Below are 22,836 nucleotides of genomic sequence, written 5' to 3'. Positions count from 1 at the left end.
CACCGTGCTGAGTGTATTTGGGCTGGGTGCCAAGGGCTTTGTACCTGCTAGGCAAGCATTCTACAATTTGAGCTACATCCTTCTGCCTAACCCTGGCATCACACATACCAGGAGTAGGTGAGAACTCTGCCATGGAGCTGCACCTCTACTGTGCCCTTCGAACACTTGTCTGTGAGATCAATTAAGAATAAGAAAACAGAGAGCCTTGTGCTGCCTCCAATGATTCCTGCCTGGCACTCCTCCTCTCGTTATGCAGAGCTGAGTTCCAGAGCTGTCTTTTTCTTCTCCCTGAAGAATTTCCAACATTCTGTCGAGAGCAATGGGCTCCCTTACCCCATGTCTGCCTGAGACAGTCTCTCTCCTCTTCTGTGGGATCATTCCCTACTACACGTTCTTAGCTGGTGGTTACCTTCTCAACACTGTAAATACTTGACCCTTCTCTCTTTGGCTCCCATGGCTTCCACAATGACCCTGCCACAACTTATACCTTTGCTCTTTGCTAAATAAGTAAACCTTCTCCTTTGGCATCTTTGAACATTTTCTTATCTTTGGTCCTCAGCATTTTTAATCTGATGCAATATATATACACTTTGGGGGGATTTACACTACCTGGTATTCTCTGAGCTTTCTAGATCTGGGATTTGATCGTTAATTTTAGAAAGTTCTGGGCCATGCTGGACCCAGATATTCATTCCTGTTCTCTCTCCTTTCTCTTCTTCCTGGTTTCTGGACACATACAGGTTCTATCTTTTGTCCATGTTTCTCACAGTGAGGTCCCTGTGCTTGTGGCGTCTTCACCTGAGAAGCAGGAAATTATAGATGATCTGGTCGTACCCCAGCCCAGACCCTGACTCTGACTCTAGATGGGATTCAACAGTGTGTGTTCAGTGACAAGTGACCACTCTCTAGGCCTAACGTGCATGAAGAAGTCAGAAAGCTATGAGCTGAAGTGTGACTAAGACCCTGAACAGGGGTGACAGAAGAAATGGAAGCTTTGGCGCCAGGAACATTTGTGGGTCTAGACGTTTTCCTCTTGGCTTCTGCCTGCATGTCAGTGACACTTTGTACTGAGCCTCGCATGCCTTCAGTGAGGTCTAAAACACAATATGACACGAAGTCCAAGTGCACTGTCATTCTTCTGTCCTTTAACTCTTTCCCCAGACAGTGGTCCCCATGCCAGACTGCGGGATACCATGGGAGCTGATTGAAGATGACTTTAGACCTGCTAAGCCAGTCTCCCCACTAAGTCATTCTTAGAAAATCCCCTGGGTTTTGTGACTCAAGCAGTGCATGACCTGGTGGATGACATCACGTATGGAGTCTGAAAGTCTAGCCTGTGGGTTAAAGCTCAACACTGTCCCCAAACCCAACTGATATACCCCAGCCATGTTTAAATAGCCTCTGCTTTAGCCTTCTTCCCTCCTTCCTTATATGAACCAGGAAGGAGCATTTCATGCCCCCTGAGGCATTCTCCAGGGCCTCAGAGATGAGTATCAGATTCTATGCAACTTCCTTGACTGCCTATGAGGTTATCAGACACAGTATATAATGTCCCTGGATTTGGTGACATTGCTTAATAGCCATTTCTATTCTTCCTATCCCATGAGGCCACCTATGGAGATGTGACCTCTCGCAGAAGTTCCAGTTAGTTACCTTTGTACCCCAGGTCCCCACAGGACCAGTGCCATTGTGGTCTGCAGCTGCATCCTGCTTGTATCCATACTTCCACTAACTAAACATCCTAAGGCTGTTGCCGGCTTCTGGTCCTCAGCTAGAATGGTACTGTCCTGCATACATCCTTACGAAGAAATCATGTGAGGGTTAGCCTTTTGTCTGTCTGCAGAACGTCCCCAAAGCAGCCATTTCAGAATCCCCAGCCCTCCTGGTGTTTAGGGTCCTGTAATCATGCTGGGGAGGTTTGCGCATGCAAGGCTTATCCAAAAATCCATCCATGCTTTAGTGTGAAAGAGCACTCCGCTGGTCCTGTAAGTTCCCAGGGTAGACTCATTTCCAACTGCTTGTTCCTGCTAGTGGAGGGGCTCCCCAGACTAGGCATGTGGGGTGCCCTGGGAACACTTGCTGTCAAGTCGGCACAGGGTCAGAACTCTCCAGAGAGTTAATGATTTCTGAAGTTCTGTCACGGAGACACCACACCCTCCAACTTTACTCCTGTCCCAGGCAGCCATGAGCTCCTGATCCCCATACAAAATGAAGACACCCTCAATCCCAAAGGCTCCATGAATCCTACTTACTGTCTATCCCCAGGTGACAAAACACTAAGCCAGTGAAACCCTCAGTAACACAGAGGGGAAGCTACCCCTATCAGCAGGAACTAAAAACACCAGACTGTTTAGTGCTGGGGCAGAGGTTCATGAAAAGACTAAAGAGCCTGGGACTCGCTGCAGGGAGGGACAGTAGGGGAATAATTCAGGAAGAAAGTGGCAGTTTTACCTAGGCTGTGAGAAACTCATGGGTGATACAGAGAGAGAGAACAGGAAGCAGGCAGCAGGCAGACATCAGCCTGAGCCAACAGCAGGTGACTGGGCAGGAGTGCAGGCCTGAAGACCCATAAAAACTGACAGACCCTGAGAAAGAGGAGGACCAGGTAGGGAGAGCCGTGACACCCTGTTAGGCAGCGATAGGCTTCTGCCAGTGTGACATCTGAGAAGATTCTGAGGGCAGTGAGGAAATTCACTTTATTTCATACCCTAAGCGAAGAATCCAAAGTGGAAAAGTGAACAAGATCAACTAAAGGAAGGGGTTGGAAGACGGAGCAACACTGCTGCCCAGTCATGTCTGAGTTTGAAACTCTGGTGAACTGAAGGCCAGAGGGTGCCAGATCACAAGGCTGGGAGTGGGCATCAGAAAGGCCCTAGGGTGACAGGCACCTTCCCATCACACATATATCTGCTAAAGTGCCAACCAGCCTCTCTGCAGAATGTAAACCCGCAGGCCAGAAATTTAACAGGCCACAGCCTCCAAGGCTACCATCAGGACAGCACCCAAATAGGCACAAGGATGGTATGACTGCCCACCAGGGCACACTAACACTTTGACAAGCTCCTGTTGCTCAAGAGATCTCTCTTGACCCATAAAGCACAGCCCCTCCTTGGGCTTTTGCTCTTCAGAGCTTCCGAAGGTGAGTGTCCAGACAGGATAGCTTCCTTCCTGCCCTTCTACCAGGGTTCCATAAGCTTCAGAGGCAAATAACTATCCTGGAGGGTTCCTGGTTGAGAATCTCCTGGGTGTCTGAAGAAGTACCTCCATCTTCCCTGCCCTTGTCTCTCCACCCACGCTGACAGCAGCCAGGCTGAGCCACGGTGCCCTCACCTAGATAACCGGAACCTTCTGCCTGGTCTTTCTGCTTTAGCCTTGCTCAGTTTCTCATTCTGTTTTTCCAGAAAGATCCAGAGTAGAACATGTACAGCACAATCCCACCGGGTCACACCCTTTGACTTTAGGATACATTGTATTTCATTACAGGATACTCTGAGACACACCATAATGCAAGCTGTAGTCTCTCCAGTCTTGGCCCTTACCAGCCGCCTCCAAGCTGCACACTCATCCATGAAATACCCCTTCATTTCACCATACCTGGGGAGCTCCCACCTGACGGAGCTCTGCATAAATTATTCTCATCACCCTGGATGGTGCTGGCCAATGAGAGGAGAACAAGAGCCTTGGGTATAGCTAAATTCTCTAGGAGCTACCACTTTTTTCTAAAAGGAAAAGAAATTGATTGCTTCTGATTAATAATACCTTTTACAACTCCATCTCTCCAAGATATTTCCATTTTGTCATTCTGACCCTTACCAAATGTGCTTGCATTTTCTCTATGCCATCCTCAAACACTAGTGTATATTATACAAACTCAACACACAAACTTGGGACAAGGACTCCACAGCCAGACATACATGACTATGGCTTCAGCGCTGAACAGCTAAAGTCAGGACCCCACCCTCTCCTGCAGCCAGTGTTTCTCATTACTCAGGCCTCAGCAGCAAGTGCCCAGTTCTCTCTTCTTTCTACTCTTGTGGCTCCATCCTGGACCATGCAGACAGCGCCATCCTAGGCCATGAGGACAGCCCCATCCTAGGTCATGAGGACAGCCCCATCCTAGACCATGCAGACAGCCCCATCCTAGGCCATGAGGACAGGCCCATCCAAGGACATGCAGACAGCCCCATCCTAGACCATGCAGACAGCCCCATCCTAGGCCATGAGGACAGCCCCACCCTAGACCATGCAGACAGCCCCATCCTAGGCCAGTCAGGCAGCTCCATCCTAGACCATGCTACAGCTCCATCCTAGGTCATGAGGACAGCTCCACCCTAGACCATGCAGGCAGCCCCACCCTAGACCATGCAGACAGCTCCATCCTAAGCCATGAGGACAGCCCCACCCTAGACCATGCAGACAGCCCCATCCTAGGCCATGAGGACAGCCCCACCCTAGACCATGCAGACAGCCCCATCCTAGGCCAGTCAGGCAGCTCCATCCTAGACCATGCTACAGCTCCATCCTAGGTCATGAGGACAGCTCCACCCTAGACCATGCAGGCAGCCCCACCCTAGACCATGCAGACAGCTCCATCCTAGGCCATGAGGACAGCCCCATTCTAGGCCATGCAGACAGCCCCATCCTAGGTCATGAGGACAGCCCCATCCTAGGCCATGAGGACAGCCCCATCCTAGACCATGAGGACAGGCCCATCCAAGGACATGCCAACAGCTCCATCCTAGGCCATGCAGACAGCTCCATCCTAGGCCATGAGGACAGCCCCATCCTAGGTCATGAGGACAGCCCCATCCTAGGTCATGAGAACAACCCCATCCTAGGTCATGAGGACAGCCCCATCCTAGGCCATGAGGACAGGCCCATCCTAGGTCATGAGGACAGCCCCATCCTAGGGCATGAAGGCAGCTTTTTGGTCATTCACCACAGCAGTAGGAATTCTAACTAGGACAGTCCCCTTCCCAGCTCACAGACTGCCAGTTCTGCTATATCCTCACATGGTAGGCAGGGCAAAGGGCTCCCTCAGCCTTCTTTCATGGGAGTATGTCTCACTAACGATGGGTCTAGCCTTATTATCTAATCACCTCATGAAGGCTCCACCTTTCTGATGCCATTACCTGATGGATGAAACCTTTAGTGTGTGAATATTGTGAGTACCACCATCCAGACCACAGTTCCCTGGACCACAAAGCCTCTCCTGGATTATAGAAGTCCATGTCGTTAGTGGAACTCCAGACTGTTAGCTCCACGAAGGAAAGAAATACATTTTTCTCATGTCCCAAGAAAGCCAAATGCTGAGCCCAGCAGCCAGCACTTTGTGTGTTCCAGATCTATTGAGACAAGAAAAGCAGTCTCCTGGTCCCATAGAACTCTGAGAAGTACGGGAGCTAGTTAAATTCTATTTCTGATCCTTCATCCCACTCACTGTGTCTACATACAACACACTCCACTTACACCACGCTCACTACACATCTGCACATCCAGACACAATTCCACTCAAATGCCACTGTGCACACACACACATGCACACACACACACACACACACACACACACACGGCTCCCCAACTCCCAGTCCCACACTAATGCTCAGTAATAGACTTGTGTGTGTACTACACACCTTGCAGAGCTTGGAGGGAGGCCCAGAGAGATTGTTGTTTGTTCCAGGTCACAGAGTATATCTGAAGCTATACTCCCAAAGGGACTGCAGCTGTTCAAGGGAGGGACGGAGGGAGGGAGGGACAGAGGGAGGGAGGGACAGAGGGAGGGAGGGACAGAGGGAGGGAGGGACAGAGGGAGGGTCAGAGGGAGGGAGGAAAATAGGCTGGATTTTTGAGCAGCCGGAACAGCACAGTTTTCTTTCAGAACACTAATTCTCGTAGGCACAGGGGCTTGCAGGAACACTGGTCCACAAGTTATACTAAGACGGAGATAAAAAATTTATATGGTTTCTCTCAAATGCTCTGTGCATTATTCAATAAGTAATTAAAATCTATTTTATCAAATAATATAATAAGGCATGTTCTCCGATTACAATGAATCCTGAGACACTTAAGCTTATAAAATGTTTAAAATGTGTCCTTCTACACCTCTTATTAATCAAATGGTAAAATTAAATGCTTGTGTCTGGATACACTCGTTCCTAGCAATGTATACCTTTCTGTTTCATTAAATTAGTTGAAGAGTTTATCTTAATGTCTAATCAAATTAAAGGAATGATTTTTGTTTCTTTTTACAAATGACTCTTGTTCCCAGAAGCTAACTCTGAAGTTCAGAGCACACGTACACCTGCATTGCTTTGAAAAAGTGCGCATCTTCGGTTATGACTTGTTTATTATAAATAGCCACCATTGCAGCTGCATGGGCCATTTAACTGTGGCCAACTGAGTCATGAGAAAAGGCTATGAACTTCCCCTTGCTTGTATAATTGATATTAAAATGAACTATTTTCATCATGTCATACCTGATTTTGGACTTCACTTTCAGTAATCTTTTTTTACAAGATTAGAAGTAATCCCTCTTACAACAGTTCTTATAATAGTCCTGAAAAACATATATTGTAATGTTGGCATGAATTAAAAACTAAGTCGGGCTTTCTGTCACTGAAAATAAGGCAGGTCTCAGACTGGCTTAGAAAGAAGACAAGTTCTGCTGAAGGGATGGCTGTGTGCATGGCATTTCCCACAAATCCAATGAGCCAAATCTGAGCTTGGAGGTTTTGACACTTAAAGTGAGCAATAAAATAAATGCATTTGCTTTTTTTTAAAAAAAATGCATTGAGTAAAGTGTATTGAAATTTACAATATTCTAATTCCCCCATCTTTTCTTAATGAATTGAATGAGACATACGGCTTCTAAGTGGTGTAATTAATAACTTCTGAATACATTTTGGAAATGGCTTTTTGTATATCCCAGAAATCAAGAGAATGAGTGGTTCTAATTATGGGCAACAAGTCCCTTAGGAAGCCTTTTCTCTTTTAACAAAATTGAAGGAGAAAGAAATCTACAACGGCAGGTTATTGTGTGGCGTGGGCACTTGAACTGAGAAATGAAGTAAATGATTAGTCCCCGCAATAAAATATCCTGCTCCTATTAGCTTGTTATGTAAGCTTTGTGAGCAGGCACATCTGCAAAAAAATAAAATTTGATTAAGCATAGAGTTTGGAAGTCTGCACGCACTAACATTTTAGCAATAAGCAACACTAACTAGGGGGAGATGTCATTTAAAGCTACTGTGGGTTGCGAAATACCCATCACAGGCTCACATCTGGACACCTGCTCCCAGCTGGTGGCACTCTTTGGGGAGGTTGTGGAATTTTTATTAGGAGGTGGGGCCTCACCGAGGAAAGTGGACCTCTGTGAGGTGGGCTTTGATGTTGTATAACCCAGCCCTGCTTCTAGTTCCACTAAGATGTGAAGAAATGAGAGTCCCAGCTGTTTACCCTCCCGCCATGATGGCTGTATTATCTCAAACCACAAACCCAAAGTCTTCTTCCCTCAAGTCACTTTGCCAGGAGTTTGGTCACAGCAATGAGAAAAATAACGTAAAAATGACAGTCCCAAATGCAATTTTAGTGTTTAATCTAGAACTGGCAAAATTCATACTAAACGTTATTTTGATCATTTGCACATAGATTCTTGTTGACACCATCACTCACTCAAGACGTAAGCTCAGCATTTAGAACCTTAGGAAACCATATAATATTAAAGTGTCTGATTATATATGACAATGAACTATGTGCTCAGTGCCAAAATGTCAACTTCTATGTTTGTTACTAAAAGTAATTTTATACAGCTTTATTTGTTTGCCAAAATAATTTTTAAAAATTTTCTAGAAATGAAGAAATGGCTCAGCACCTAAGAGCACTGGCTGCTCTTGCAGAAGACATGAATTCAATTCCCACCACCCACATTACAACCATCTGTAATCTCAGTTCCATGGGATCCAATGTCCTCTTCTGGCCTCCATGGATACTGCATGCAGACAGTGCACAGGCATATTTGGCATGCAAATTACCTTTACTCATAAAATGCATAAATATTAAAAAGAATTTCTAGTTAACATACATAATGTTATTTAAGAAAAACACATTGGTTGGTCAGTAAAACGTAATCAAACATGAAAATATGGAGATAGAATACAAAGACAAGCTTGGAAGATTAGAAAATAAAATAATAATTTTTTTTGAGATAGGATCTTACTCTGGAGCCCCGGCTGGCCTAGAATTCACTTTGTAGCCCAGGGGAGTTTCAGACTTGTGGTGATCCTCCTGCTGTAATGTCCTGGGTGCTTGGACAGCTGAAATTCCCCAGTGTTAAAGAAACTCTGTGCTCATGGAGTCTGGTGTAGATGACGGTGTACTGTTGCAGATCGACAGAACACTCTCTAGTGAGAGACCACGGCTCCATCCTCAGAGGTCCGTGGTTGTAGAACCCTGAAGATGGTCTCTCTGAGATGGCTTCAAGTCCCTGAGATGTCTGACAAGATGAGGGATTGTAGGATGTCCATGGGTGTGTGAGCAGGGATGTGTGTGTGAGCAGGGATGGATGGGTGTGTGAGCAGGGATGGGTGTGTGAGCAGGGATGGATGTGTGTGTGAGCAGGGATGGATGGGTGTGTGAGCAGGGATGGATGTGTGTGTGAGCAGGGATGGATGTGTGTGTGAGCAGGGATGGATGGGTGTGTGAGCAGGGATGGATGGGTGTGTGAGCAGGGATGGATGTGTGTGTGAGCAGGGATGGATGGGTGTGTGAGCAGGGATGGATGTGTGTGTGAGCAGGGATGGATGGGTGTGTGAGCAGGGATGGATGTGTGAGCAGGGATGGATGGGTGTGTGAGCAGGTATGGATGGGTGTGTGAGCAGGGATGGATGTGTGTGTGAGCAGGGATGGATGGGTGTGTGAGCAGGGATGGATGTGTGTGTGAGCAGGGATGGATGGGTGTGTGAGCAGGGATGGATGTGTGAGCAGGGATGGATGGGTATGTGAGCAGGGATGGGTGTGTGAGCAGGGATGGGTGTGTGAGCAGGGATGGGTATGTGAGCAGGGATGGATGGGTGTGTGAGCAGGGATGGGTGTGTGAGCAGGGATGGGTGTGTGAGCAGGGATGGATGGGTGTGTGAGCAGGGATGAATGGGTGTGTGAGCAGGGATGGATGTGTGTGTGAGCAGGGATGGATGTGTGTGAGCAGGGATGGATGTGTGTGTGAGCAGGGATGGATGTGTGTGTGAGCAGGGATGGATGGGTGTGTGAGCAGGGATGTATGGGTGTGTGAGCAGGGATGGATGGGTGTGTGAGCAGGGATGGGTGTGTGAGCAGGGATGAATGGGTGTGTGAGCAGGGATGAATGGGTGTGTGAGCAGGGATGGGTGTGTAATCAGGGATGGTGAGCTGCCTGTGCCTGGCCCAGAGATCACCCAGAGCCTCCTGAACTTGTTCCCTTACCTTACTCCACATTGTATAACTTTCTCGTGGAAAGCAGTGATCCCATGGAGCAGCATCCTCAAAGCCCTATGGTCTTCACAGGCTCTGCCCACCCCACATAAGCAGACAAGCTTGGAGTTTACATATATGCTGTGGGACAATGGTTTGTACCCTGTCAATTATATTTTAAATAAATGCTGATTGGTCAATAGCCAGGCAGGAAGTATAAGAGGGGCCACCAGGCAGGAAGTAGAGGTGGGGCAATGAGAACAGGAGAATTCTGGGAAGAGGACTATAGTCCACAGTCGTGACCCAGCCACAGAAGTAGCCAGATGTGACTGCCTCCCCGAAAAAGGTACCAAGCCACATGGCTAACATAGACAAGAATAATGGTCTAGTTTAAGATGTAAGGATTAATTTATAATAAAAGCCTGAACTACTAGCCCGATCATTTTATGATTAATGTAGACCTCTGTGTGTTTATTGGGGACTAAATGGCTGTGGGACTGGGCAGGACAGAAACCTCTATCAACAATACAAACTGACTGAATTCTTTGGGAAGGAGAGGCAGAGGAGACCATCTGCCATGTGTAGGACTAATACCCAGGCCTTCAGAAGGCTGAAGATGCCACAGCCACAGTCACTAGCTTTCTGTGGGCCAGCAAGAACTTTACATGAGCTGTTCATGTCTTAATAGTCCTGTGAGGTGGTCATCATATCATCCGAGTTTTACAGACAAGAAGAAATAAAGCACAAAATATGTCCAGGTTTCAACAGCTGGAAGGGGACCAAGTTTACAGAACACTGAAGACTTCTGAACTCAAGTGTGGCCCTGCCCACTGAAGAGGTCCTGATGCTTGCTAGAAGTTGCCAAGATCAGCACCTATAGAACCACTGTAGTCTGACCCATTCGTTCTCTCTTCTTCCAGACAGGAAGTAGTGCATTTGTCTCACAACTCCTACTTGTACGTTTATCTAAAACTCTCCATGTAACATCATTCCCATTGATTCTCTGACAAGTTTATGAAGCATAAGTGACTTTATTACTATCTCCTCTGTTGCTTTGTCTTTTTCTGCAAATGAGAAAAGATCTCCAGCACCTCTACGTGAAGTTGGCAGGCCCCTGGGTATTCATCCATCCATATGGAAGCAATCTGACCGCTTCTCAGACCAAGACAGGGCCGATGATACAACCCCAGCGTCCTGAGATCCTGGGACTCAACACACTGAGTGAGGGTAAGGAGGACATGCTGGTTAACTTTCTGTCGATGAAACAAAATGCCAAGATTACAGCACAGAGGGGGATGATAAATTCGGCTCACGACGTGACAGCCGTCAGCCCATGTTCACTGGACCCTGTTGTTTGGGGCCTGCAGTGAGGCCGAGCACAACAAGAGTGTCCAGGAAACAGGAGAGGAATGAACTCCAATAAACCCTCAAGGGCGTGATCCATGACCTACTTCTTCTGGAAATTTCCACCACTTCTCAATAGTACCTCCAGGGACTAAGCCTTCGCATACAAACTTTTGCGGGACAGTTGAAGTCCAAACTACAGGAAGCCCTAACTAGCACACATCAATGTTTCAGAGAGTGGGGGTTCCTGCAGGGAACTGTGGGTGTCTTTCTACTGTGGCACCCTTGGTTCTGAGCAGAAAGGGTCTCACTCCCTCTGCCGCTGACCGAGCTTGTGCTGTGGTTTTAGTGAGATCAGGGATAGAATCCATTAACTATGCCCTAAACAACCAACCAGGAGGGACAAACATGCAAACAGTGAGCTGATCACGGACTCCACTCACTATGACACGGACATTTTGTCTCCTGAAAGCTCTGCCATGGTGTTCTTTCCGTGGAGGAACCTCTAAGGGAAGTGGACAAAGAGGGTGGCCAGGGCTGGTATATTCTCAGCTCTACAGAGCACATCATCACAGTAACACCAGCAGGAAGAAGGAATTCCATTCCGGGAGAAGCAGAGTGGGCATTAGCCTTGATGAAAGGAGAACAAGAGGCACCAGCAACCTGTCAATCTATAGAAAGTGGGTATTCCACGGAGGCCCTTGTGCAGTTTTCTGAGCTCCTAGAATTCCCTGCCTTACCTCCTCCACAGCTGTGGGACTGGTGTACCCCCAAAAGATAAACTGACTCACGTGGGTGCTTTCTTATTTTGTTGTTTTTGTTTTTGATGAGACGGGGGAAGAAATCGCTTTTGTTTTCTTTTCTTCCCAGTTGACTAAACATGACATCCAACTCTCAGGCTCAGCAAACAACTTCACTAGCCATGTGAGAGATTAGACAGGACAAGAGCCTGGGGTATTCTCTCCCTGAATGAGGAAAGCCCAGGCTGTCTGTGCCTCTGACAATCATCAGGAAGGAGCAGCTGTCAAAGCTGCCTCCTGCTCCTGTGGGGCCACCAAGCCACCAAAGTCTTTATTTAATTGGTTTGTTAATCTTACAGTACAGTGCCGGCTTCTGTCTCTCTGTCCCTCACTGGCTAACTGGGCCTGGACTTTGTAAATACGTTTAATTAAGCTCCGAAAGCCACAGCCCTTCTCAAGGCTGCCTTCTCCCACCAGGAGGGATGACGGCTGGAAAAGAATTAAACCAACAGCCCTGCCCCCCCCCCCCCGCCCATCTGCTGCCGCCTCAGGTGGGATGCCAAGGAAGGGCTCCGTGGGGGCAGAGGTACACCACCCCATCTCACATGGGCATGGATGGTCTCCCAGGCCGTGGGGAGGGACAGTGTTCTGGAAAGAGACACTCATTTAGAAGATTCCAGAAGCTTAGGAAAGGGCACCCACCAGTTTCTGTGTACAAAGCTCTCCTTTTCCAGACTCACACCTCAGTTTGACAAAGAGATCCACTTGTAGGAACGATTTTTCCTGGTGATCCCCGAGCCCCAGGAGGCACCAATTCTACCCCGGGAAGGCAGGGGAGGGAATAAGAAGCCAGGAAGAGAAGACGAGAGTTTCCAGAGATGATTCCAGAAAAAAAAAAAACACACATAAACGTGGTCTATACAGCTCTCAGAAGAAACAGAAATGAGCATGGTCTATACGGCAGCAGTTTTACAGTCAGGTGTCTGCCTGCCTTGCCCAGCTATGTCACAGCAGTCAAAGACAAGGGTCGCATAATACAAGGTGCATGGGAGTTAGGAGACGGGAGAATGGAGGGAAAGAGAGATGAGGAGCAAGAGAAGCTGGGAGGGGAGGAAGGGATGGAGGGAAGGAAGGAAGAGGGAGGAATGAAGGGAGGAGAGAGGGCGGGTAGGTGTGTGGCTGAACAGATGTGAAGGGGATTGGGACGACAGACTCTGCTCACTGTGGCACAGACATCAACTCACGAAAACCATGCCATGGTATTGTTTCTGTGGAAAAACCTCCAGGGGGAGCGGGCAAAGAAAGTGGTCAGTGTTGGTTTGAAGCAACTCCGCAGAGCATACCACCAGAATAATGCCAACAGTAAGGAAGAAAGAACAAAAGAAAGCCCGTCCGTGTGTTACCAAAAAAAAAAAAATACGCTCAGTAACTCACACAGGCTTTATTTATAAGTGTTTCGTTTTCACTAACGCGTGTCCACAGGCACCCAGAACAAACAACTACAGACATTAAGTCCTCCATCCAGATGCTCAACATCGCGGCCGCAGAACTATAGCCTAAAAACAGACTAAGGACCAGGAATCTGCCTGTGGACAGGCCTGCAGAAAAAGTTCACACATCCAGAGGGCCCTCAAACCATCTACACATGGTTGAGAATGTTCCAGTTTCTGTTTCGCGGATCATGCTTGACACAGGACTAGCAGAAAAAAGATGGCCAAAGGAAGTGCGGACAGGCTTGTAAGGGCAGCAAATACAGGAAAGAGCCGTTCAGAGCCCAGCTCTGAGCACCAGGGAAGGAGCACTGTGAACATCCATAGCCTTCCTGAGATGGTGTTTCCCCACAGCTGCTATTTGGGACAACATTAGACCATCTTGGCTCTAGCCCAAGACCTAGGAAGCTGTCCTGCCCTAGGTTCTCAGGCGTTCACCCTTCACTGATGTCACCCATCCTGTCCTTATCATCTTTCCGTCCTTGTCAGACAGAAGGAAAAGTGAAAATCCCTATTCTACAGAGAAAGAAAGCCTGGCTTGGGAAAGGAAAGATGCTGGCTAGTGATGAGCATACAGGCAGAGCTGAAAGGATGCCCCTTACCTCCAGGGTGTCCCTTCCTGCAGGGAGAATTACAGAGAAACTGCCCTTTTCTGTCCTGGAAATGAGGAAGGAGGCTGGATACGGTTAGAAGCAGGGGACTGGCAGTACTTAAGTAGAACCCCTGACATGCATCATCCAACACACACACACACACACACACACACACACACACACACACACACACGTGCTCATACACACATAAACATATGCAAACACACTCATACACTCACATTCATATATACATACACACACATACACACTCTCATACACACGTACACACTCACAATGCACTCACAATGATACTACCTTCGCTCTTTCTCTCCCTCTTCCTCTCCTCTCTTCCATCTTCCTCCCTCCCTCCCCCTCTTCCCACTAGAGTCCTTGTTATTCAAAATGGTCCCTGCATCGACAACGTCAACCATGAATCTTCTGGGAGGTCTGGGAGCAAAGTCTCAAAGTGATCTGTAAGCACGGGAACCTTCTAGAAGCCTTACTGTGGCTCCAAGTAGAGGCAGGAGGTCAACAAGATGGCCTCTGGTTTTCTTCTAAGCCAGGAAGTTGGACTGGTGGTTCTGAGAAGCCTTAGTCAAGGCCACTGCACACAGAAGCTGCTGCCTGGAGGCGAGGGCTGAGCTCTGGTTCCCTCCCTTCCGTGCCAGCTCATGGCTGAGGTGTTCCTCTCCAGGACCCAACTGACAGACCAGAACACACAGGCTCTGCTCTGACTAATTGCCAGCACTCGGCTGAAGAGACATTCCTCATCCAAACAGCCTCATTAATCTCCCAATGCCAGCACAGCGAAGCTGGCAACAGTCCTCTCGTCTTCCACACCTACGTCCTGGCTCCTAGAAACCCCGCAGTGGGAAATGGCCTCTTTCCTGCAAGGGGGCCAAAGTGAGAGCCCGACTGAGCCCTCCATTGGGTTAGTCCCCGACCTCATCCTGAAGTCCCAGAGCCGTGGTGTCCCCAGTTGGAGGACTTCATCTGACATCACGGATATATCTTGGAAGGCCCAAGGAGCATCACGCGGAGAAACGAAGGAAGTGACCTTTGGAAATACTTGCAGGATGTTGGACATGGGGAGGAGATGTTTTCTAGAAAGTTCTAAGGAAACCCTGGAGAATGCAGAGCTTTTGCCAGGCTTTGAGTCTGTGACTCAAGCTGCCTTCACCCTCTGGCTGAAGAGTGTGCCCAAGACTCTACTGCCCTGCTCCTCTGGGGGCTGCTACTGTGAGTCTGTGCCCGCCCCAGATGGGAAAATCTTATGAAACCAATCTTTTCTGTCTCTCAAAATACACTTGTCTTCTACCTGGTTCTGCCAACTCACAAGCCAGACACCCCCACTCTCGACCAACGGAGGCAAACCAGATATGAAAGCAGAACAGAGAATTAAGTAGAAGGGAGAAGAAGGGGAGGCCAGGAAGGAAAGGGCCAGGAGATATGGGGACACAGCTTCGCAGCAAAAATATAACAAACATCCAGAAAGATGCTGCCAGGCAATGAGGTACCCCATGATCCCAGTATTTGAGGAAAAAGCAGGAGGGCCACCAGTTCCTGGCCAGCCTTGGCTACAAAGCAAGAACCCGTCTCAAAAGCTAAAATCAAAACAGCACAAATATGAAAGAGATGCTTACAGAACAAGGATGTCATCGCTTACAGTGGCCGCAGGTCTGACCCCAGGTGGGTGGGCTCCCCAGCAGCTGGGCTGATGTAGACAGAAAAACCCTAGCTTTATACAGGAAATATGGGATGTAGACGGTAAATACACAGGTGTCCATCTTCTTTATTGCTTTTGTTCAAATGGACAGAACGGCTGGCCTCTGTCCATTCCAGCAATCCTGCCAAAGCTCTGGAGAGCCAGCCAGAGCCTGGCCAAATGGCTGTTAAAATATTTGCTGAGGCAACACTGCCCTCTGCTGACCGCAGGTTCTCACATCCCTGGACCGTCTCTGCCCAGGAAAAGGCTTGAGTTAACTGTTTCACCCAGCCCTGCATTTTCTGACTCCCTGTGGCCCTGCTTTGTTTTCATGGTTGGCTCAGATTGGCTGCGACCCTACAAACACAGCAAAGGGCACCTGTCTGAGATCCAGCAGAGCCCACACAGCGTGCCAGGCAGCCAGGGTCTTTGCAGCTGTCGTCTCTGCTGGGGAAGCACAGACCTGGACCTGGGGAATGTGTGTGGAGCAGAGCACCAGGCTGCCTTTGTGGTAGGGATGTTCTTTCCTGGGGGCTGAGGTGTGACAAAACAAGGAGTGAACTGATGTGCAAAGAACCAACGGCTCAGATACAAACACACCAGCAATTAGAAGCACCCCCCTCATGTATGTGTATGTGTGCATGTGTAAAACCAATGGCTCAGACACACCAAACAGAGCAGCAGCTAGAAACATCCCCCTTCTACAAATATGTGTGCACACACACGCACGCACATGCACCCGTACACACACTACAGCCAGAAGATGATGTATGTGTCTTACCCTACCACTCTCTGCCTTATTCCTTTGAGACAGGGTCTCTCACTGAATTTAGAGCTTGTGCTTTGTTTGTCACTTTTGTTGTCTGGATGGGTTTTTGTTGTTGTTGTTGTTGGTTTTGTTTGTTGCTTAGGCTGGGAGCCAGTGAGCCAGACTAATCCTCCTGTCTCAGGGTTACAAGCACACAGGGGGCCTTGCTCAGCTTTCTCCCTGAGTGGCACCACACACACTCACAATCACACACACTCACAATCACACACACTCACTGGCAATCACACACACTCAGACAATCACATACTCACAATCATACACACTCACACACATTCACAGAAAATCACACACATACACTCTCAAACACAGTCACATACTCACACACACTCTCACAGACACACACTCACACACACACACACTTACACTCATTCACTGAGCCATCTCTCCCAGTTACATGATTCATTTTTTAAAGCAGTAACTGGTCACATTTTCAGGTGGAGCGTTCACTTTTAGGAAACAGTTATTAAATAGTCCAAGCACACTGATACTTGAATCTATCCATGGGAAGGTGATGTGGGAGTGTCATATATCAATCTGTTGATTTCATTGGTTAAGCAATAAAGAAACTGCTAGGCCCATTTGATAGGCCCACCCTTAGGTGGGTGGAGTAAACAGAACAGAAGGCTGGAAGAAAGAAGCTGAGTCAGTGAGTCGCCATGATTCTCACACTCCAGACAGAGGCAGGTTAAGATCATTCCTGGTAAGCCAGCTCTTGGGCTACATAGATTATTAGAAATGGGCTAGTCCAGGTGCGAGAGCTAGCCTAGAAGAGGCTAGATAGAAATGGGCCAAGCGGTGTTTAAAAGAATACAGTTTCCGTGTAATTATTTCGGGTAAAGCTAGCCGTGGGGGTGGCCGGGTGCCGGGGACGCAGCCCGCCGCTCCTTATTACTACAGGAAGGCACACAGAAGAATACACGGTCTTCCACAGCACTGGCCTGTGTGCAGGGCTCTGTTCACATGGAAGCCGAGAGGACATTTCTCCCTTCCAGCCTGCATTTCTCTTTCATTCTCAAACTTGAGGTAATTGTGGGGGAACACTGTGATTGCTGACTTGTTGTGTGATTTTTTTTTTTTACTCTTTTGGCTTTTGAGGGGCCCACCATCCAGCTCCCAAATAAATTATTCTTTCGGAGGCTTGTTGTTATTTATGCCTGGCCTTAGCTTGGCTTGTTTCTTGCCATCTTTTCTTAAATTAAGTTATCCCTAATACCTTTTCCTCTGAGCCTTCTCCTTTTTTACTTCTCTATATCTTTCTTTCTTTCTTTTTTGGGGCGGGGGCAGTTTCAAAACAGGGTTTCTCTGTGTAGCAGCTCTGATTGTCCTGGAATTCGCTCTGTAGACCATGCTGGCCTAGAACTCACAGAATTCCATCTGCTTCTGATGTCCGGCTGCTGGGATTAAAGACGTGCACCACTGTCTTTCACTCTTACTCCTCGACTTGTTGGGCTACTGGCCCTGATGTCCCCCTCACCATGTTCTCTTGCTTGCTCCTCCCTTCTCGTCCCCATTTCTTCTGTTTATTCTGTCTGTCAGTCCTGCCTATCCTTGCTCCTGCCTCGCTATTGGCTCTTCATCTTTTTATTAGGACAGTCAGGTGTTTTAGATAAAGAATCATAGCAAATGCAGTGTAAACAAAAGTGACCCACATTAAAGTTACATTCTGCAACCCTGACCCCACCTCAACAGTGACCCTGCTTCACGCAGACGCAGGAGGACCAGGGCAGCAGATGTCCTGCGTCCTTACCAGGGCAGCAGATGCTTCCAGCGATCATGTGAGAGGAGTTAGAACTTCTGCCTGGACATTGAATGCCTCAGTCACATCGCTGTAGCGCAGTGAGGAGCACAGTACTGTCCACGGTGGTGATGGTGGTGACTCTGGGGGATGGTGGGGACGGTGGGGACAGTGGTTACTTTGGTGATTTTGGTGATAGTTATAGGGAGAAACTATTGCTTATTCTTTTCGAATAACTGTGTGTCGTATTTTTTAAGGCACAGAACAACCCTTTTACGGTGAGTGCCATTTACATCCCTGCTTTAATCTTCTTATTTTATTACTATTATTGTATAATGTGTGGTAGCAATGTGTAGCAGTCAAAGGACAACCATGGAATCCGTCCTCTCCTCCACCTCCACATGGGTCTCAGGAATTGCATTCAGTTTGCCCAGCTTGCACTGCCAACGCCTTTGTCTAGTGAGCCATGTTGCTGACCCTACACCCACAGTTTAGACATGGGGAAACTGAGGCACAGCACAGGTATGTCACTTGCCTAGGTCACAGAGCTGGTGAGTGAGAGAGGGACTGAAACCCGACCAGTCTGGTAGTGGAGAGCGCCCATGTTTTTAGCCACTGTTTGGCTTTATCCCTGTGAAATAAACTCTAATTTTGGAAAGGAGGCAGACCTACTTCCTAGGTAAGCTAACGATTCAAGCCAAGCACCGCAATTACAAACAGGTCCACAGAGAAACGCTGTGGAAGTGCAGAGGTGGTCTACATCAAACTGTTTAATGTGAGACTCAGTTCCAACAGATGGTCTCCAAGGGCCCTTACTGATGCCAAAGCCTCGCCAGGTAGTGTGAGAACCTCCCCACGAAACATATAACGTTCCCAGACAGAAAGAGGTGAGCACGAAACACTGATGGATGCTCCCAGAGAGTGGCCTCCATGGTCGCACAGGTCACCTAAGTGGTCCTTCTCCCTCTCCATCTGCTCCTTTTTCTCCTTTTCCCTTCCTGGAGACTCTCGCTGGGGAGGTTTCCATCCCCGGATCTCTTTCGCTCTGCCCTAGAGAGATGGGTGGGGTACTTCACACGTCACCGCAAGGATGGCACTATGAGTACATGCATACACAGAGCAAGAGAGAGACAGAGACACAGGAGGGGGACCCCTCCTGACCGTAGCTGCCTTCTGTAATGACAAACAAAAACCCAGCTCCTCTGGTCTGCCTTACCAATGACTCAACCCCACCAAAGACCCTGAATAACGGAACTGGGAAACATAAATGACGGGTGGGAGGCAAACACTCCTGGCCCCTGGATTAGGTGAACTTTGTCCTCGGGGGTGGAACGGTGAAGTTACAGGCAGAGTTCTGACTGAGGCTTAGATGGCCAGCAGGGGGCTCTGGCCCCCCAGTGCAAACCTAAACCACAGCTCAGACTTGTCCCTTCCCCCCCCCTCCCCCGTCCCCGGGGATCTCTGAGGGCCTCTCATCATGAGGGATCTACTAACTCAAACACAGAATACCTCATGGTCCTTGTTTGAACACCTCAGCGGGTGAGCCACCGGCTTCTGAATATCAAGCTCCCCCCACCCCAGAGCTTCAGGCTTCCCATTTCCTGGTTATCTGCTGAAAGACCATAGTCTCCTCACAAACTAGTTTTCATTTGTCCCAGTAGAATGTCTGTTTGTTTGATTTTGTCAATTTGACACAAGTTAGGGTTATCTAAAAAGAAGGGATCTCAACTGACCTCAAATGCCTCCATAAAATTGGCCTGTTTAAAAAAGGGGGGCACAGACCTAAACAGAGAACCCTCAACAGATGAATCCAAATAACTAAGAGACACATAAGAAAATGCTCAACATTTTAAGACATTAGAGAAATGCAAATCAAAACAACTCTGAGATTCCATCTCACACCTGTCAGAATATCCAATATCAAAAACACTTAAACAGTTTATGCTGGAGAGAATGTGGGGTAAGGGGAACACTCCCCTGCTCCTGGTGAAAATGCAAACTTGTACAGTTGCTTTGGAAACCAGTATGGCAATTTCTCAGAAAATTAGGAAATAAACTACCTCAAGACCCAGCAATACCACTTTTGGGTATATACCCAAAGGATACTCAATTATACCACAAGGACATGTGCTCAACTATGTTCATAGTAGCATTATTCATAATAGCCAGAACCTGGAAATAACCTAGATAACCCTCAACTGAAGAATGGATAAAGAAAATGTGGTATATTATTCAATGGAGTACTACACAGTGGTAAAAAAAATAATGACATCTTGAAATTTAATCATATTGAGTGAGGTAACCCAGACCCAGAAAGATAAATATAATATGTGCTCACTCAAAAGTGGCTTTTAAACATAAAGCAAAGAAAAACAAGCCAACAATACACAACCTCGGAGAACCTAGACAACACAGAGGACTCTAAGAGACATGCATAGATTTAATCTACACAGGAAGGTGAAAAAGACAAGATCTTCTGAGTAAACTGGGAGCATGGGGGTCATGGGAGAGGGTAGAAAGGGAGAGGGGAGGAAGGAAGGGTAGCAGAGAAAAATGTGTAGCTCAATAAAAACATTGTAAAAAAAAAAAGATTGCTCTGTTAGGCAATTTCTTGATTGGTGATTGATGTGGAAGGGTCCAGCTCACTGTGGGTGGTGTCATTCCTGGGCTGGTGGTCCTGGGACTATAGAAATCAGGCTGCACAAGCCATGAGGAACAAGTCAGTAAGTATCACTCCTGCCTCCAGGTTCCTGCCCCGACTTTCTCCGTGGTGAACCGTGATGTGCAGTGATGTGGAACTATAAGCTGAAATAATCTGTTCCTTCCAAGTTGCTTTGGGTCACGGCAATAGAAACCCCAACTATGACACATGGAAATTTGTGCTAGCTATTGTATTTAAACAGCCATCAAAAATACATAGTCAGGCCCCACCCCCACCCCCACATTCCACTCACATTTTCTGTCAAGAACCCACAGCCACCTCTATCACTAGGGATTCTGCTGAGAGAAATGTCTGGGAATTAATTGCAGGCTCCAGCCAGTCACTCTCTGTAGAAGGTCTGGACCGTGAAGGGTCTCCAGACAGCTTAGGAGCGTGGTTGGCATTCCTGAAAGCATCGTCCTATGGTGTGCTTATGAACATGTCTCTAGGCAGTTAAAAGCACAGAACAAATCTTTCCTTTCTTGCAAGCAGGCCTGTCAGTCGGACCCAAAGTGGGAATTGTGCAAAACATATAGTAACAGCTGGCCTTCTGGCAAATTCTGACACAGTGCTTGCTGCACGCAGCTCATGGTGGGGGTGAGAGAAGGCTCCAAAGGGAGAACAAAACAAAAGGATTGAGGATTCCACACTACCAGCACCCCCTGGTAGGGGAGGGCAACACGGGCAGGAGCAAGGTCTCCCATGATTCCCTTCCAGGGCGGCCTGCTCACCCTGTTTCCTTGCTACACCCCCCCAAGCTCAGTCTTAGCCTCCTGCAGGGTGGAGAGAGGCTAGAGCTGCCATGATCAAGCACCACAGACTGAGATCAAGGAGCTGGCAGAGTTGCATCCCTCGGGCAATTTAAAAGAGAATTTGCTCTCCTTCCTCCGCTAGTTTCTGGTGGGCTTGCTCGCAGTCTTTGGTGTCTTTGGCTCGCAGAAGCAGCACCAGCGTCTCTATTACCTGCACAAGCAACCTCCTCCTCTGTGTATGACCACATCCAAATACCAACCTTTCTCCAGGGAGATGTCATCTGAATTCAACTCACTCACTACCTGTTCCACGGCCCTGCTTCTAAACAAGGTCCACTCTTACCAGGAATATCTTCTCCAGAATTAAGATGACTGTACCTCAGAGGACTTCTCCAAGAAAGCTGTTTGGCTGCCTTGCATGTTGGTAGGCATCTCTCCAGGTTACCATAGGGAACTGATGGTTTTATCCAAACCTAAGAGTGAGCACTCACTGAGGTTCTTTCCCAGGCTCTGCTCAGAGTTTCCTGCAGGTCCTCTTCACCAGCCTCCCAGGAGAGTTAGGTATATTGGGATCTTTCTAATATTTGCTATGTGCCAAGCATCTACCTAGTTACAGTCACATTCTGAGAATGAAGGCAACAAAGGTGAGCGTACTGAAGTCCCTTGTGGGAATTCATTCAGCCAATAGCCTTGGGTTTGAGCCCCACCTTGAGCACCAGATGTAGCCAGAAGTGTTCTGCTTTCTGCTGGTTCCCCTAGACCAGTTTTTCTCTGCCCACCTGTTCCTGAAACCACTCATGAAATAACCACCACTCTGAGGCTTATCAGTTACAATTGTTTTGCCAATGTCTTAGGCTTCTTACTGGCTAGCTCTAACTTTTAAATTAACCCATTTCTATTAATCTGTGTATTACCATGAGGTTGTGGCTTATCAGTGCAGCATGTTATTCCTTCGGTGGCTGCGTGGCAGCTACTCTGACTTCGCCTATTCTCTCTTCCTATCTCTGTTCAGATTTCCTGCCTGGCTTTACTCTGCAAAGCCATTGGCTGAAATAGCTTTATTCATCAACCAACAAGGGCAGCACATATACAGAAGGACATCCCACATAGGTCCCTGTTGTTAAGAGAATTTGACATTGAAAGCTGGGCATGGAGGCTGGAGGCGTGACTTTGCTGGTGGGGTGACTATTCATAATGAAGATCTGGGATCCACCCCAGGCACTGCACAGGGCTAGGTGTGGTGGCACATGCCCGTAAGTCCCGCACACAGGAGGAGGGGGCACAGGCCTTTTCTCATCGCTGCGATAAAATAGAGACAAAAGCAACTTAAGAGAGAAGAAGGCTGATACAGCTCGTAATTCAAGGGTGCAATCCATAAGGGCAAGGTAGTCAGGCAGCAGGAGCTTGAAGCAGCAGGTCATGTCACATCCACAATCAGAAAGGAGAGGAATGCTTGCATGTCAGTCCTCGGCTCACTTTCTCCTTCTTTATACAGTCCAAGAT

Source organism: Microtus oregoni, unplaced genomic scaffold, assembly GCF_018167655.1.
Source record: "Microtus oregoni isolate MIOR12 unplaced genomic scaffold, Mior012 000047F_ref0000412, whole genome shotgun sequence".
NCBI lineage: Eukaryota > Metazoa > Chordata > Mammalia > Rodentia > Cricetidae > Microtus > Microtus oregoni.
The sequence above is the reverse complement of the archived record's forward strand: the minus strand, read 5'-3'. Positions refer to the sequence as shown.